At 37.0% G+C, this 18,782-nt stretch overlaps 1 protein-coding gene and 1 pseudogene across 1 annotated transcript in view; both read left to right on the plus strand.

Moving 5' to 3' along the window:
- Window positions 1–18,782, plus strand: part of DLG2 (discs large MAGUK scaffold protein 2) — a 1,559,742-nt gene that overhangs the window by 389,686 nt on the left and 1,151,274 nt on the right. The window lies entirely within an intron of this gene.
- LOC114032793 lies at window positions 4,522–5,010 on the plus strand (annotated as a pseudogene).

Consider the following 18,782-nt stretch of genomic DNA (forward strand, 5'->3'; position numbering starts at 1 on the left):
TGGACAGTTAGAAACAGCTTGGCATAGCAGCTAGAGGGCCAGCCTAAAAGGCAAGATCTGAATTCAAGGCTCACCTCTGATACCTATTGTCTCTTTTACTGCAAGCAAATCACTTAACTTCCAGAGGATCTCTGAGCAATTCTCCAAGATCATGTCATGAGAATGAGCCTTGGTGGAGGAAGTTTCCTTTCCCAGAAATTTTCATTACTACTGCTAGTCTGGGTCCAGTCCCTACTTCCGTGGACGAATAGTGTTTCTAAAACTTCCCATGATTATTTTCAAAATGAATAGTAATTCACATTATATAGCATTTTAAACTTATAAGGCACTTGATAAAATTATGATAAACAGTATTTTATTCTTCTTCCAGGACAAGAAACTCTGAGTTCAAATCTCTGAGAGGGTAGGCCTATATACATTCTACAGGGTCAGCATATCTCTCAGAACAAGAAAGGACAGGACATACCCCAAGTAATCATTATACACTCCATTTCCCATCTAATTGGTGTCAATTCTTCAATCACAAGAACTACAAGGAGAAGTAATTAGGCAATAGTAATAATTAATTAGACAAACAATTATAGAGTATGTCCATTGTACGTATCCCTATGAACTTTCTGAGAAATGAAATGGGAAGAATGGAAAATATATGAATTAAACTCCAAAAATATTTATTGGGTGTGTAGATATGTATTTTTTTCTATCACCTTGAGTAATAATTTTGTATACCTGTTTCTCTATATCACCTGGCTGTTCACATGTTTTACTCATCAACAATACTTTTAGAGGACATGCCCATAATTGGTCCTATCTGTTGCGTTATATGCCCAGCTCGTGTAGCAGTTCCTCCTAGAAGATAGAGAAATAAGTCAATTTAACTAACATAGATGAAGTGATGTTAGGTAAATGACTTCCCTCCTCTGGATCTCCATCAGCCAATCATCCAGCATTTATGGAATTCTTACTATGTGCCATGGAGTGTAGTAAGCATTGGGGGTATGATGAAAGACAAAAGCATAGACCCTGCTATCTAGGGCTTATATTCTAATCTGATTCAGTTCAGATGGAGAGGAAGGAGAGGTGTGGTAGCAGGGGATAGGTTAAATATCATTTAAGGTCTCTTCTAGATCCATTGTTCTATGGGTCCATGCAGAAAAAGATTGGTTTGCTTTACTCTTCTTTTCCCTCACAGTGGGGATCATAGAAAAGTCCCCACAATGAACTTTTTCTGCATGATAATTCCTGGCAGGAAGAAAAGTGGCTAAGAAGTTTATAAAAGAAAACAAATATTCTGCAATTGTGTTTTGGAGACTATGCCTTCCACTGATGCAGATAACATCCTCAGGAGTTACTGTGACTGGGGGAATAAAATCAACACTCTGTGCCCCGAACAGTGACAAGCCTTTTGGAACTTAGTCAGATTTGTCCTAGGATGACAGACACATGCAGAGAACCACTGTGTTCAAAACCTTTCCCTCTTAGAAGGTCTGCTGGAGCTTGTGTACTGAAGAACAGCCTTGGAAGACCCATATTCACCATCACACCAAGATGAGGCATCAAAGGAATATATCAGTGGAGGAATAGTTATCATAGGCCTGATTTTCAGGTGGGTATCCCATTTTCTAGAGTGGCTAGGTTTTGGGGTGGATAGAGGGCTGGACCTGGAGTCAGGACAACTCCTATTGCTGAGTTCAAATATGGTCTCAGATCCTTAGAAGCTGTGTGACTCTGGGAAAGTCACTTAACCCTGTTTCCCTCAGTTTCTTCATCTGTAAAATGAACTGGAGAAGGAAATGGCAAACTACTCCAGTTTCTTTGCCAAGAAAATCCCAAATGGGGTCACGAAGAGTCACACACAACTGAAACAATAAACAGCAATCCCAACTTCTAGCTCAGAGGGCTTAATCTTTTCTGGTGCCACAGGACCCCTGTTAAGCCTACAGATTCCTTATCAGATTAATGTTTATAAATGCATAAAATAAGATATATAAGATTAGAAAAGAAAACAATTATATTAAAATACAGTTATCAAAATATTAAAAGAAAATTAATCCACCCCAGGTTAAGAACCCCTATCCTAACTATTTTCAGTCAAAATTCACTTAGTTTAATCTTCATACATGTGACAAATCAGGTGTGACAGGAGATATGTTGAATCTATAGAGCCCTACAAATATAGACAGATTACACTATCAATAAGATACCCTCATAGACTATTTCAACATTTACAAAACATTTTTTTTCTTGCAAGAAATCTGTGGAAGATAAGACAAACGTGACTGTTGTCATTCTCTGGATGAGACAAGTGAGACTTTGAGAACTGAGGGTTCACCCCCAACTAACATCTTCCATACTATCTCTTCTAATATGAGCGTTGTTTTAATTTCACCACGCTACACAGACAACGGAGTACAGAAGTAAATTAAAGTAGAGTGAGTATGTATTTATATTAAATACATAGAAGAGGAAAGTGTATTTGGGGATGAGGGAATCCTGCCAAGCATGTATTACGGTTTCTGTATTCTTGTGTGCCTCTATTTGACAGGGCTTGAAAGAAGCCTTTCTACAGGCCCATAAATCTTTGGAGAGGAATAAAGTCACAGTCTGCAGTTTATTTAATATATTTCCCTGGCTTTCTAAATTTCAGAAAAAGAAAGCCTCAGCAGCTAATATGACAAAGCTGAAACCTCAGTTGAGAGCCATAGATTTCCCTGTGCAAACTTCCTCTGAGTCTTCAGTTTATAACCATTGGACATGACATCATCTCTACCACCCCATTCCCTTTCTCTCATGGAAGAACAATGTTTTTTTTTTCTTTTTTAATTTTCTTTTTATGTTTTTTTTGTCTTTTTCCCCCAATCCTCTTAAGTAAACCACCAAACCCTCATCTCTACCCTTTTCCCCCAACTTATGTCAGACATCCACATGAATCTGAAAGGGAATAAGACAGAGGGCCCAGTACAGATTGTGTTTTGTGTTCCGAGCTGTCTGTAATGGAAATAGCATCATTGTCTGCTTTCTGGATATAATTAATTGAATTAGCGTACAATGAAGATGTATAGGTTCTCCTGATTTCAATTTGATTTGTCCTGAATGTGGTTGCCCATTACCATGTGGTTTTCTGTCTCCAGTCATCAGTAGTAAGGAGGCATCTGCCAACTTTATTATTTTTTTCTCAAACACATAATATATATTAACAGAGTCTACAAATTTGTATTCATAAACATCAGCATATAAGTAGATGGTGCATCAGGAGCAGCAAAATTGGGATCAATATTCATTCCCATCCTGTTGTTTTGTCAAGGATTCTTGTGATTGACATATACACATTATATGTATTTATGTACATGAAACTATATAAATAAATATTTGCCCTTAGAATCTTCTAAATAAAAATGGAAATCAAACTCTGTGGTCTCAATTTTATTCTCCCATTCAAAATTTTGTCATTTTATTTTACTACAGGATGAAACTCAACCCACTGATAATAAAGGGTTCTTTTTAGGCTCTTCACATTATACAGGACCTCTTTTGTCTTGGTATGGATAAGGATAGATCACTTTCATTTGACCCTAATGAAGAACAGTAACCACTATTTATTTTTTTACTGGAACTTGTAAATAGGACATGTCATGGATGGGACTGCTAATCCTCCTATGCACAAAGCTAATATCTTTTAGTAGATAATACCCAATATTTTGAAGGTAAAAGTTATGATCTTAAAAAACATACATCCTGATTGTATCATTAGGAAACAGGCTGATGCTTCCTATTTACTAATGGGAGAGGGTCTCCCAAAACTTGATTATGATTGGCCAATCAATGAAAAATTCCTACATGGTCAATCATAGGCCATAGGTTTTAGCTGCATCACACATATCACCCGATCCCCACCCCATCCCAAAACCCCATCTAAAATGTCAGTTTGAAATTCAGTTTAATTCAACAAGCATTTATTTAGTGTAAGACACTGTGCAAATATACATAATAATGCAAATGTAAAAAGTTAACAGTTCATGCCCTCAGAGAGCTTATCCCCTCCTGAGGGAACATAGCACATACATAGATAAGTAAATGTAAAATATATTCAAAGGAAACACCAACAAAAAGCAAAGTAATTTTTGTGGACCACAGAAAAAATAATAAGGTCTACAATTTTCTGACATTTCAAATGCACACGGACTAGGGAGAGAAATGTAGGTCCAATTGGGTACTTATACATTCCTTTCCTTATGTTCAGCCAGATCTTTTGTCGGTGAGAGGTACATAGGTCAGAAGCCACTAGGTTTAAAATGCTATCAGCCAATCCCATCCCCACCCCCAACAAATTCCTCCAACTTATTGGCATATCTCCTTCATCACTGAGGATGACAAGGTTTAGCTTTAGGTAAGAAAAGGAATATCTCTTTTATTATTATTATTGTGTGTGTGTGTGTGTGTTTGCGCATGCACACACACATATACATGGGGAATCCATGACCTAGGGTCAGGAACACAAAACTAAAATGATTTTCTACTCTTTCGGATCCACCATCAACGGGTGGACCCAGTGCCATGATGCAGATTTTTGTGAAGACTTTGATGCGGAAAGACAATTACTCTTGAGGTTGAACGGTCCTATACTATTGAAAATGTCAAGGCCAAGATACAAGATAAGAATCAACAAAGATTGATTTTTCCAGGCAAGCAACTGGAAGATGGATGAATTTTGTCTGACTACAACATTCAGAAGGAGTCTACACTTCATCTTGTTCTGAGGTTTCATGGTGAAGCCAAGAAGAGAAAGAAGTCTTACACCACTCCCAAAAAGAACAAGCATAAGAGAAAGAAGGTTAAGCTTGCTGTTCTGAAGTACCATAAGGTTTATGAGAATGGCAAGATTAGCCACCTTCAAGGAGAGTGCCTTTCTGATGAATGTGGTACTGGGGTCTTTATGGCTAGCCATTTTGACAGACATCATTGTAGCAAGTATTGTCAACCTACTGCTTCAACAAGCCAAAAGACAAGTAAATGTATATGTGTTAATTAAAAAAAATCAAATAAAAACAAAATAAAATAAAATAATTTTCTACCATACATTATATAATTAATGGCATTATCTAGAATGTAATTAGGTTATAACCATGAGCTTCCTGAATTTCATCTGTAGGTATATATGTGTCTATTGCATAGCACCTTTAGGTAGCTTCAAGGATCCTCTCTTTTCCAGTGTTCTTGGTAGTATCTCTTTGACTTTCACTTTCAGGACACTCATCCTCCCAGCTAGTTTCAAATGTATCTGCCTCACTTTTAATCCCTTTTTGTCTTTTTCATTCTTTAGTGGAGAATAAGAACAAATGGCTTGGTACGACATCTGTTGAAAAACGTTATTAAAATATTTCATAGTCTTAATCATAGAATCAGAGCACATCTAGTTCAAATGCCTCATTTTGTAGATGAGGCAGCAGAGACCAAGGTATTCAGCCCAGGTCAGACCCCAGGTAGAGCACTGTCCTCAGTTCTGATGAGAAAGGAGGTAGACAAGCAGATCCATAGTCAGAGGAAAATTAGCAGGGTGTTTAGATTTCTATATTGCAGAGTGCTCGACATATTTCATTTGAGACAGTAGCCCCTTGATGAAGGTGCAATTGATATTATATTGATCATTTTACTGATGAGGAAACCAAAGTTCAGATAAGTCAAAGGACTTTCTCAAAATCACAGGGCTAAGTGTATGTACTAGAGGTAGGATTTTAACCCATGTCTCCATTGACTCTAAGTTTATTTTTTCTGTTTTACCCCCCACTAAAAACATGTGGCTTCTTTAGCCATGGTTGAATGGTTGAAGGCACAAAAAATGTTTAGTTTGGGTAATACAGTACTTAAGGAGGGCACAACTGGTTTTATTTAAAAGGCTGTCAGAAAAGCTATTAGTGTTTTGTTTTGTTTTTCTTTTTTTATCATGGTCCCAAAGATCAGAACTAAGAAGATTTAAGCACCATATAAGATAAAAAAAAAACTTTGTAACCCCAAATCCATCTGAAAAAGGAATAGGCTACTTTTGGGATACAGTGAGTTCTCTGAAACTAAAGATCTTCTAGCAGGAGAGATGTTGATAAGATCCTAGTTCTCAACTTGCCAAAGCTATAGGTTTATATTTTTAGACAAGTTGGCAGAGGTATTAGATCTGTGATTTCATCAGTGTGAAGCACTCCCCGAGTAGAGTAGAGCGTTCTCAAAGACAAAACTGCTTTAGCTAATAATATAGATCAGCCCTTGTTCTACAATTTGTAATCATAGGGATATTTGGAGGGTGCACTTTTAAAGATGTTAACAGATTTGCTCAGGATCTCATAGCCAGTTAGAGTCTGACATTAAAGTCAGGTCTTCCTTACTCCAAACTTGGCTTTCCACCCATTATTGCAAGCTGCTTCTTGGAACCATTGGTTTTTTAATGACCTGGAAAGAACCACAGATATTATCTGGGTCATGTCTTCTCCCATTCTATGGAAGAGGAAACTTAGGTCCCACAAGCTGAAGAAGTGACTTAGCAAGGTCATATCTACCATTCATGGAAAAGTCAGGGATAGATGTATGCCTTCCCCCATAATGTTCCACTATGTGATATTTCCTAAGCCTCTTCTCTTGGTTCCATAATGATAGTTCTTTCTTTAAACCCTTTTCCCCAAACATTTTATTTTATTATATTTGAATCATCAGTATGCTTCTCTTCTTAACCTCCTTCAAGTTTTCAATATCCTTTTCTGAATGGGGACCATAAACTGGACATGAGTCTATGAGAGCTAGAGACATTAGTACAATAGATGTCACTGACCGGTGCTGAACACCTCATGAATTCCACATGCTCTATTCCTATTTTTATATCCAGGTACTGTTCTTCCTTTTTTAACTCATTGCTCCATTGCTGACTCAAGGGCAGCTTATTATGCTTGCTGATTCCTAGAGCTTTCTCTGCCAGCCTTGCATCTTGTCAGTTATTCCTTGCCCTTTACTTAGGTGATTAACTTTCTTCTCCAAGTGTATTCCCCAGTACCTATGCTTATTCACCTTAATTCTGCTTGTGTTTTTTTTTTATCACTATACCTGTTTAAGGAAGATCATGGAAACAAGGGCTTGGGGTCTGGAATGACCTTTAGAATACATAACTTTAGAAAGTTATAGCTAGAAGGAATTTCATGCTTCAGTGGAAAGAATGATGGCACTGGAGTCAGAAGACCTTTGTTCAAAGCCTGGCTTTGATGTTTACTACCTCTGTGACCCTAAGCAACCTTAACCCTGCCTGGGCTAATGTCATCACCTCTGTAAAAGGAAGGAGTTCCTTGTAGCTCTAAATTTATGATACTATTAAAATATTATGTTCAAAACATAAGATGAGACCTAGGAAGAAATGAAATATAGACCCTTAGACCTAGAGGGACATTTAGAAAGCATCTTGTTAATTGTCTTCATTTCATTGATGAGAAAATGGAGGTCAAGAGAGAAGAAATGACTTGTCTAAGATAAAACTATTTATTTTTGATGACAGAGCCTTGATTTTTCCATTGTTGTGATGTAATAAAAGTTCTTCTTTTCTACATGTAGCCCTTGATTGCCAGTGACCCTTTCTAAAAGTTCATTCTTATTAGCACATCTAAGGGGGGAAAGTGTCTTAGTTCACCATCCAAGACATTAAGGGGAAAGGAAGGGTATAAGAATTTATATAGCACCTATTATATGTCAGGCACTGTGCTAAGTACTTTTTTAAAAACAAATATTATCTCGTTTAATCATTACAACAACCCTGTAAAGTAGGTGCTATTATTATCCTCTCTTTACAATTGAGAAAACTGAGGAAAACAAACGTTATATGACTTGCCCAGGGTCATAGAGTTAGAAGATGTCTGGAGCCAGATTTAACTTAGATCTTCCTGAACCTAGGCTCAGTATTTTATCCTCTATGCTATTAGCTGCGGAGTTGAAATGTAATCAATAAAGACTTACGAATGATTCTTGCAGAATAATTGAGTTCAGTAAACTTTTATCGATTATTGCATATGCAAGGCCCTATGCAAAGATTAAAAGTAGCGTCATAGTTGCCATCAAGGATTTTCATTCTCATTGGAGAGCTCAAGTGTCTCTCACATGATGAAATAGAATGTGATGAGGGCAAAGGAGATATTTGGACAAAATACTAAGAAGAGGGGGAATCGCTTTTAGCTGGAGAAGGTTTCATAATAATGGTGAGGCCTACATGGAAGTTGAAAGAACCAGAGATTTTCAGATGGAGGTAGAGTAAAGACAGTGAAGGAGGTAGAGTGCTTTCCAGGCATGGAATGATATGAGCAAAGTTTGTCCACAGATGAGGGAGGGTGGGATAAACAGAAGGCGAATGAATGTCTGTGGAGCAGCTAGGTGGTGCAGTGGATAGAACACCAGGCCTGGAGTCAGGAAGCTCTGAGTTCAAATTCAGCCTCAGACACTTAACTAGTTGCATGACCTTGGGCAAGTCACTTAATTTCTGTTTGCCTCAATTTACTAAATTGTAAAATGGTGATAATAATAGCATATGCCTCCTAAAGTTGTTACAAGGATCAAATGAGATGATATTTGTTAAATACTAATATAGTACCTGACACATAGTATGGGATGAATAAATGCTTGCTCTTCCCCCTTTCTTTCCTACTCATTAAGGAACAAAACTTGAAGTTCAATTCTTCTATGAGTTGAAGGGTTTGAATCAGCTTTTCCTAGCTTATTTTTGTCACACTGGGCCAAATAAAAAGATTTGATAAATTCTGAAAGATTGCAGCGATTGCTTTTCTTCAATCCACCCGGGCTGCCACTGTAGATTGTGCAGCTTGGGTTAATCTAAACGTATCTCTTAGATTCAGAATCATGCTAGCTGCAGGTGGACATCCTGATCTCTTCAAATCATCTTCAAATGGACTTTATAGTCCTTTCTTTTCAATGCCTTTGTCCGTGTAAAAGTGTTTGAAGAGAAGGAAGCCTTACCATATTTGCTATATTTGGGGTCGCAGTAACTGGGTTTGACTGCTGTCTCAGCTACTTATTGACCTTAGGAAAAGTCATCACCTTAGTTTCCTTATCAAATATAACTATAAATCAAAATAACACTATTGGAATAGATGACCATTAATGTCCCTCCGAGCTCTAATATTTATAGGCTATGAGTTCCTACTCACTAATGAGTGAGTGCCAATTTAATTTTCTTATCCTCTAATTAGTTCTGTGACATAGAGCAAGGTTCTTAGCCTCATTAATTTTCAGTTTATTAATCTATGAAATTTTGTTGTTAGATTAGATTCATTCAACATTTTTTTATACAAGATCTGGATGCACACTCTGACCTGGGCTAGCATCTGTGATTACGAAAAAGTAACTTAGGCTGTTACTCTAAGCCACAATTTCTTCAGCTTTAAAATGGAGGGGGTGCGATATAGATATTGTACTAGTTTATCTCTAAAATCCTTTCTAGCTCTAAGCCCTATAGTCCTATTATTCTAAAGGCATGTATCCTTGAGACTAAGTGGTGATTTTAGGCAGGCTCTGCCTATAAAATATGAGCTATAACATTGAGGTATAGCAAATACATCAAGAAAGGCATAAAATTAGCTCTAGGAAAGGAAGGTCCACTTCCTGCTAGAAGAAATCAGCAAGGCTTCATTGAGGAGATGAAAATTCAAAGAATTTCAGAATGGGAAGAGACTTCTAATGTCATCTAGTCCCATATAAACCTCAATAGTCATCTCTCTACAACATTCCCAACAAATATACTGACCTGAAGGAAAAGGAGACTGAGAAATTTTCTTCTCCAACAGAAAGATGAAGAGGACCTGGGTTTGAGTCCTGACTCTGCCCACATCTGAAGTGAATGCTAGAAAGAACTGTAAACTCTTTGAGCCTCAGTTTCCTCATCTATAAAATATGGTTACTTACCTAGATGATCTCTGTGTTCCTTTCCAGCCTTAAATCTATGACCTTTATCATCTGATTTTTTTTCTCCAAAACACTGGCATCTACCATCTGTCTACTTCTTGTCACTAATCATGAATTATTATTATTTTTGTGAGTAAAAACACCAACAGAGAAATCATTGGGTGCCTCTGAATTTTGCTGCCATCTGTCAGCACCTTTTCATCTCCATATAACTTTGTTTCTTGGTACTTAGCAACAATAAATAGTGAACATTTGGTCTAGAGAATGTGAGAGGCAATATTGGTCATTTTCAAGATTTGGAAGATATAAAGGGTTCCACAGTGTTACACAACATTAGAAAACTTTTTTGTTGTTGTTTTTAGTGTACTACAAGACCACTATGGGTCAGCAGTATGATATGGCAGCCAGGAAAGTGAATGCTATTTCAGGCTGCATTGAGAGGCATAGTTTCTAGGAATAAGGAGATGTTGGTCTCACTGTATTCTGCTCTGGTCAGACCTCTCTCATCTATAGTGATGTGTTAAGGTCTGTTTGCCATATTTGAAGAAGGGCATAGCTAAGTTGGAGAGAAGGCATCCAGAATGATGAGATCCCCTGAGTCCATGTTATATGAGCGTCAGTTGAACAACTAGGGATGTTTGACCCGAAGAAAAGAAAACTCAGAAGGGACGTGATTGCTGTCTTCAGATATTTGAAAAACTGGTGCATAGAAAAAGGATTAGGTTGATTTTGTTTGGCTTCAAAGGGCAGAGTCAAGAGCAATGAGTGGACATTACAAAGAGGTAAATGTAGACATGATGTGACAGATCTAATGATTACTGGCATCCCTAAGTGGAATGAGCTGTCTCAAGGAGATTCCCTTCTTAGGAAGTCAAGCAAAAATTAAATGGCCACTTGTCAGGTAGACTGTTGTAGGGATTTCTTTTCAGGTACAAAGTGGACAGAAATAGAATTGACTGCTGGGGTTGCTACCAGTTATAAAATTTTTGATTTCTTTGGGGTCAGAATTTTTGGTTTTGAATCTCTTTACCATCTAGCTGTCTGATTTTTGGTATGTCCCTTGACTTTTTCAGGTCTTGGTTTTCTTGCCTGTGAAATGAGGCATTTGGACCAGATAATCTCCCAAGTAATCCTTCCTATTCTATATCCTCTGATGCTTTGGTCTACTTTCTAGCTTCCAAAACACTTCCACATAGTTTATCTCATTTGAACCTTGGTGTAACCCTTCTATAGAGCTATAACATTTGTGCTCCAAAATGGGGACTAGTGATCTGTGTACTGGTGACCAAATGTCTGTCTGACTACTGTAGTGATTTTTGGGTGATGCCCAAGCTGGACAGGGCTTCAAGTGCTAACCTACTGACAAATAGCTCTGTGTCCTATTAGCAATCAGCCGAGCCATCTGTTCCTACTGATACAGGATGTCTTTTAGAAAATGAATTTGAGAATGGTGAGATAATAACTGGATATGAGAAGACAGTCACTACATGTCACCCCAAAATGACAGGATTTCTTTTTCCTGACTCCTCCATTTAGGTGATAGTTCTGCTGTTTAAAACCTAAAATGTAAAACTATGTTTTTAATGCAGTTTTTGAGGTAGTTAAATGGTGCAGCGGGTAGAGCACTGGGCCAGGAGTAAGGAAGACCTGAGTTCAGATAAGATCTCAGACACTTACTAACTTTGTGTCTTTGTGCAAGTCTCTTAATCTCTGTCTGTCTTAGAGTCCTCAACTGTAAAATTGGGATAATGATAGAACCTACCTTATAGGGTTGTTGTGAGGATCGAATGAGACATTTGTAATGCATTTAGCAAAGTGCCTGACAAATAGTACACAGCATATAAATGCTTATTTTTCCTCCTACATATTTTTGTCACTAATTTTTTTCTCAGAAGAGGAGAAATAAATGTTAAGATTGAGGGCTCATTAGCAATATAATTCTATGAATATGCACTTATAAAGCACCTAATACATGTAATCATAAGACACTTGACTTGGGCCTGGAAAAACAGAAACAAAAATAAAACATTGCCTACCTTCAAGGAATCTTGCTTCTAACAAGACAACAGTTTGGGAGGGGGGGAGCTCTGAATTTGGATTTGTTGCATGTCAGAATAGGTATACCTTAGATGCACAGCCTTGCTGAATGACTCTAAGGGGATTTTATGTCTCTAAGCCCTAGCTCCTTCCTCTGCAAAATACATATACTATTTGTTCTACCTACCTCATAAATTGGTATGGGAATCAAATGAGCCACTACTTCTATTGGTAATAATAATGATGATGAGAATGATAATTCACATTTGTATAGAATCTTAAAACAAAGTATGTTATAACCATAGAGAAATGCAGAACTAAATCTGACAATCCAGCAAACATTTTTTAAGAGTTACTATGTTCAAGAAACTATGGCAGGACCTGGAAATAAACAGGAGAAATCATGTGATAGTTTGCTATAAGGGGGGAATCTGGTAATAGGTTTGATTTTAGAGAATCTGGGTTCAAAATCTGTTGCTAACACTAATAATACTTTGTGTGATCTTTGGTAACCATGTAACCTGTCTGGGTCTCAGTTTTCTTACCCACACAAAATGAAGAAGTTAGATTATATAACTTTTAAGGTACTTTTCTGGTTCTAAATCTGTGATCCCATTGTCTAATTTCTATGCAGAAAGAATTATAATCTAATGGTCAGCTGAAGAGTAAAAGGCATGAACATAAAATAAATACAAAGTGAAAGGTATTAAGGGAAAGTTTTCTTCTTCTGATGGAGAGATCCAGATTAAATGGTGTAAGAAAAATTGAGGAGGGAGAGATGACCATTGATTATACTGCAAGTTATTATAGGGCTAGACATATACACACTATTGTAATGTAGCATGGTTTAATGAATTTTACAAATTCAATTCATTACAAAATAAAAACATTTATTGAGTTCCTAGTCTTAGAGTAAGGCGAACTGAGCTCAGGTTCTGATTCTGTTCTTTATTAGTCAAATGATTCTCAACAAGTACTTCCCCTTTCCAAGTCTCAGTTTACTTCTTTATTGTTTTTCTTACTTGCCTCCCTCAGAAAGCTGCTATGAGGATCAGATGAGATAATGTCTCTGAAGTGTTCAATTAATATAAGCTGTTATTACAGTCTATATGCTATATAGTCCATATATAGCTTATAGCACATAATTAGAATGTGGGTGGGTTAAATAAAAGAGAGTGACTAATTACACTCTTCTTCAAACTTCATAGAGGTCCAACATAATATTTGTAATCTTTTAGATGTGTTATTACTCATCATCCTTTATAATTTTATGTCTTCATAGTTTATCTGCTTGTGGGCTAGATTTTTAGCTGAATTTTCTTTATCTTGAGATCTGTGGTAGAGTTAGTATTGTTTTTCCCTCTTTTATTCTCCTATTACTCATTCTCTGAATCCTTCTCCTTTGATGTTAGGTTTAACCCTCTTTGACCCACTCAGACCTCAAAGCTGTCTGAGCCTCCTCCCAAGTTAGGATATTTTTCACCTGACTCAGTCCCTTCTCCCCCCACCCAACCCTGGGCTGAGGAGAGGCAGAATTGGATCCACTTGGACTCAGTCTCCTTTCTTTATGGTCCTGCTGACATCACACCCTGCTTTTCCTTGTATTTAGTTCACTATCTGGGCTGACTCAGTGTCTGATGCTTTTTATAGGCTTTGAAGAGGGTAGAGTTGATATCCTGGCCTGGGCTTCTGCCTGGGGCATCCCTTATCCTAGAGCTCACTCCATGTAGAATAAAAGTGTTATCCTCCCCTCTTGTACCTACCCTTCTTCAAGATGTTGCTCAACAGAGTTGTGGTTTGTCCCCTGTTGCAACAAGGTTGTTAGAGGGAGGGCAGGGAAAATGTATAACAGCAGTGATTAGAGAAAAAGGGAAATCTCGGAGTAGGTCCTAAAGCACCACCTTATCAGGAGATTTGTGTGCTCCTCTGAAGCTTGGATGCTGCTGGTACAGGAGTGCTGAGTGAGTGTGTTTGCAATTAGCATACTTTCTAGGTAATTCATAAGTTAATTCATAAGTTCCTTGTTGGACCTATTGTGCCCTTATCCTGTGGAAATGGTTGCACTTACTCTAATTCTGGCACATAATTCTCTTGTGTGGCTGGAGAAAAGTCTAATCCTCTACTTCTGGTTAGGTAAAAGAGTCAGGAAACCCCCAACGTATTATGTTATACATAAGATGGCTTCTACGTCATAGCCACAAAATTTTGAATCATACGTATCTTCTGCAATATATTTTATATTACTTTTTGCATGTGGGTTGTACTCATCATGTGTCTTTCCATTATACTTAGTTTTATTTATAATTTTAATTTTTGAAGATTATGGTGTTCTATGATTCATAGCCATATATCATCACTGAAGGAGTGTTGGTGGTAATGAGATAAACAACTGCAGTGAGTAGTTTAAAATCATTTGGACAATTATTATTAAATGCAATTCTTATTTTATCAAATGCAATCCCAGTAGGTGGCTTTCTCTTAATTTTAGGCCCAGCTATGTCTATTTCTAAGACCTGAGATACACTCCATCCCCAGTGAATGAATAGAAATAAAATTTAAAAATAAGTTGAATGTGGACTACTAAACTACCAGATGGGGTAAAAATGTCCCCCTTTAAAACTATATAGTTTTTATGTAGTTTTAAACTAGGGAAAATACAGGATTATGTGGAAATACCCATGCCAGAGGGATGTGTTTTATGAGTTAACTCTCCTGAGCCTATGAGGAATGGTGTTAATATAATATTGTTTCTTAACTGTATAATATCTTTATCTTTTAGCTTAGATGATGGTCTACTGGGGCTTCTCAGTAGACAGCATGTAAATATTGTAACAGAAAAAGATTTAAACACTTAAGATAAGTCAACATTTTAATATTGCTCATTTGGGAGATTGTAAAACCCCAGGATCTAATATTTTTACTCACAAATACTCACAATGCAAACATTGTAGCAAGCCATTGGGAGTGTCATCTGTTGGTCTACTGAGAGCTGTCGTGGAAATCCTGTACTTAGCGCGTCTAATAATATTTGACAATAAGATGCAGCGTTGTATACTCCTGGACTTGGTTAGAATCTGTACTCTGGAGACATTGGTTAGAATCCTGCCTTACTTAGTTATGTAATCATGACTATGTCCAAGTCTCAATTTTCTGATCTGTATCAGAGTATCACAGAATTTGATAATTGGAAGGGACTTTAGTAACTATTCAATCTAACCCACACACCAAACTTCACTATAACATATAAAATGGGAGTGATAATTATATTAATATTATTTTGGGTCTGGGGATTGAATCAGCATAGGGAACTGAAAGCGGGAAAGCACTCTCTACCAATCTGCAATCCTTCAGATCAGAATTTGCTCTGAAATTTCTAATCTTAATAATAGAGAGTTTCATGAGTAAGTAAGAAATTCAGTGATAGCCAAGGGTTACATAGCCAATATTTCTCAAAGGTGGAACTTGACGACAGATCTACCCAACTCAAAGACCGGCTCTCTCTTCAGTATGAAGAGTGAATAATTTACTACCTATCTCATGGGGTTATTGTATGGATCAAGTGAGAAAATATACATATAAAACATTTTGCAAACTTAAAAGCACTAGGTAAATGTAATTATTTCTGATAGAATTACAGAATCTTACAGCAGAAGATTCTCATCATTAGAGTGGTATAGTGTGTAGAGCTCTTAACTTGAAACATGGGTTCAAATCTTACCTCAGATACTTACTAACTATGTGACCATATGCAAATCACTTCTCTAGGTATCCATTTCCTCATCTCTAAAATGAAGGGCATTATGCTAAATGATGTCTAAGGTTCCTTACAGATCTAAATCTATGGTCTTTTGATCTTATGACATTAGGAACCAATTTCACTAGTGCTTTTAACTTAGAAATGAGAAAACTAAGGTCCAAAGGGTGAAAATCACTTTATTGTTTCTTGAGCTATTGCTTGTACCTGCTCAACTCTGAGAATTCAAAAAGGCCATCTCTCATGCCTGTAATATGTACACTCTTCATTTCTGCATGTTTAATTGTCTCTATGAAGCAATACCTTATCCCCTCTGCTCTAAATTATTTCACCTCCACCCCCTACCTCATGAAAATTTTCTTAGTGTAATTTATCTGAATCTCTCCCTTGTCCCTAATCGTATTCTACTCTGTATCATACTCAGAGGTGTACATGGTATGTATGGCTCCACCCTTCTATCCCTTCTATCTATACAATCTACTAGACTGTAAGCTCTTTCAAGGAAGGAACACTGACATTAGTCATCTTTATATCCCCAGCAACTTATGTGATTGTATTCTTTGATTAGTATGTACTTCCTAAGTGCTTGTCAAAATGAATTGAACTTAATTGCTCAAGGTCACTCTGCCAGGTAATGGCAGAGCTGGTTTTAGAATCCAGACTTTCTACCTCCCATCCCAGTACTAATATGAAGAACCCAAAATGATTTCAAAACTGGACTCTGTTTCCTTTGTGCGGCTGATAGTGTGGCAGTAACAGGACAGCAAGCTTCAGACCACACTGGAGAACTCAAATGTAATGGCCACATTAAATCTTCTCTATGACCATGAGACCCAGACTGACCACGGGCTCCCCATCTGGCTCCTCACTTATTTCCGTTAATGTCAATTGTGAGTCTTACTAAAATGGCAAGATAAGATCGTTGACATTGAGGTCCTGGGAGGTAGCCAGTTTATCAACATGAGAGCAGTGCTCCTCATAGCATAGTTCTTCTGGGCTGCACAGACTCTTATCACCTCACATTTAGAGACTACAGTGGTCTTCCAGATGATCCCCCCACTCCTGAAATATAACCACCTCCCATTTGTCCTGAATGTTGGTGCCATATGAATTTTTCTAAAGTACTTATTTCAATATAGCTTTCCAAAAATTTTTGCTTCAATGGTTAACATTCCCCAGAGAATAAAGTCCAGATTCCTTAATTGGATATTTAAGACCCTTGCATTCTAACTCCAGTCTGTCCTTTTAGCCATATATCCTATTTCTTAGAATTGGACGAAAAGTTGGAGGTCGTCTTTTTCAACTTCTTTCTTAAAAGAAATCTCCTCTACAAAATCTAGTAAGTGGACAAAGTTAAGGAAGACTTTCCAGAATGGAGTGGAAGATGAAACCTAAGGTCCCTTCTAGCTCTGCATTCCAGTTAGACTTCACTTTTGGAAATTAATGACTAAATTATAATCATGGAATGGTCATGAAGCTCAACTATAATAGCATAGCAAGGGTCACAAAGTGGTCAATTATGCATTGTCAAATTATCATTGAAAAATGTTCACAGATAGGTCTTGTTAGAGTCTGTGATATTTTTTTCTTTCACTGGTTCCTAAGAGGGGAAAGTTATTGTTTCAAATGATGCTCTCCATGTAGTGCCTACCAGCAAGGTCTTGGATTAAATGTCTTCATACAGTAAGCAAATTCTAGGCTTGAAATTAGTTTGTAGCTTGCTTGAAACACCACATAGACAAATTAAAGTCTTCACAAGAATAAGGATAAAATCTGAATACTAATGAGGAGATTGTGCTAAACCTTCTGTGGTCATATTACAGAGACATAGAAATTGTTCTGGTGTGTCCAAAAATAATGAACCAGTATGAGAGTCATTGGCAGAGGTGGGCTTCCGACGGGGATTTTTGTAATAAGCTACAATTTTCTCAGTCTTGCTGATAAAGTTTTCCCAGCAAAATCAACTTGCCAACATCACAGACAGCTTCTCTGTAGAAAAAGGGTAAATGTCTGATCTCAGTATTTATTTTTGTTATTCATACCAGCAATTCAGAACAATTGATTTGTGTTTACTGACAGGTAAAATTTTTACTTTTTATACTGTAAGAATGATGCTTAGGTGAAAAAAAAACTTCAGGCATATACTCTCTCCAATTCTTCGCTACTGTCTTCAGCATGGACACACTATGTTTTTCCTTGAAAACTTAGGAGACACTAACAGATAATGGTGAGCAGTACCATTAATTCCCCTGTGACTCCTTCATACTCTTATTCTTCTTTTACTGAAGAAGAGAATGTGATTTGGGTCTGTATCCATATGTGTGGTTTCGTGGCAAACACGAGGCAAAATAGAATTTGCACTGGACTTAAAGCACTTTTAATTGACTGCAGAAAGACTTGAATTCACATATGATGTTAGATACTAGTTTCATGACCTGGATCAAGTCATTTAACCTCTGTTTACCTCAGTTTCCTCAACTGTAAAATGGGCATGATAATAGCATCTATTTTTCAGGGTTGGGACAACCATCAAATGAGATAATATTTGTAAAAAGCACTTAGCACAGGGCCTGGCATATAGTAGAACTATATAAACATTTATTATTTTCTCTTACCCATTTGGTAGTAAACTATAGTACATAGAGTACTAGGAGATGTGATTTCAAATTCTAGCATCAGCATCTCTTAGCTGTGTGATCATAAAGAAATCACTTATCTTCATTATACCTCAGTATCTAGATTTGTATAAAGAGAATGCAAATATTTATATTATTAAGGTATTGTCAAAGTCTTAAACAGTTTTATGCTATTAAAGTTTGGAACATAAGCTATTAAAAGTTAAAACTCCAAAAAGACTAGGAACACTGTATAGAATTTATGGGGTCGAAGTAAGGGTACATTGACATAAAATAAGTAAGCTGCTTTGCAAACTTTAAAGCACTAGTTAAATGTAAGCTATTCTTAAAAACAGCACATTTCACTTTGGCAATAGTGTACTAATGATAACAACGATAGTTGGCATTTATATAGCATTTTAAAGTTTGCAAGGTGCTTT

Source organism: Vombatus ursinus, unplaced genomic scaffold, assembly GCF_900497805.2.
Source record: "Vombatus ursinus unplaced genomic scaffold, bare-nosed wombat genome assembly UNPS02005659.1, whole genome shotgun sequence".
NCBI classification, from domain to species: Eukaryota; Metazoa; Chordata; class Mammalia; order Diprotodontia; family Vombatidae; genus Vombatus; species Vombatus ursinus.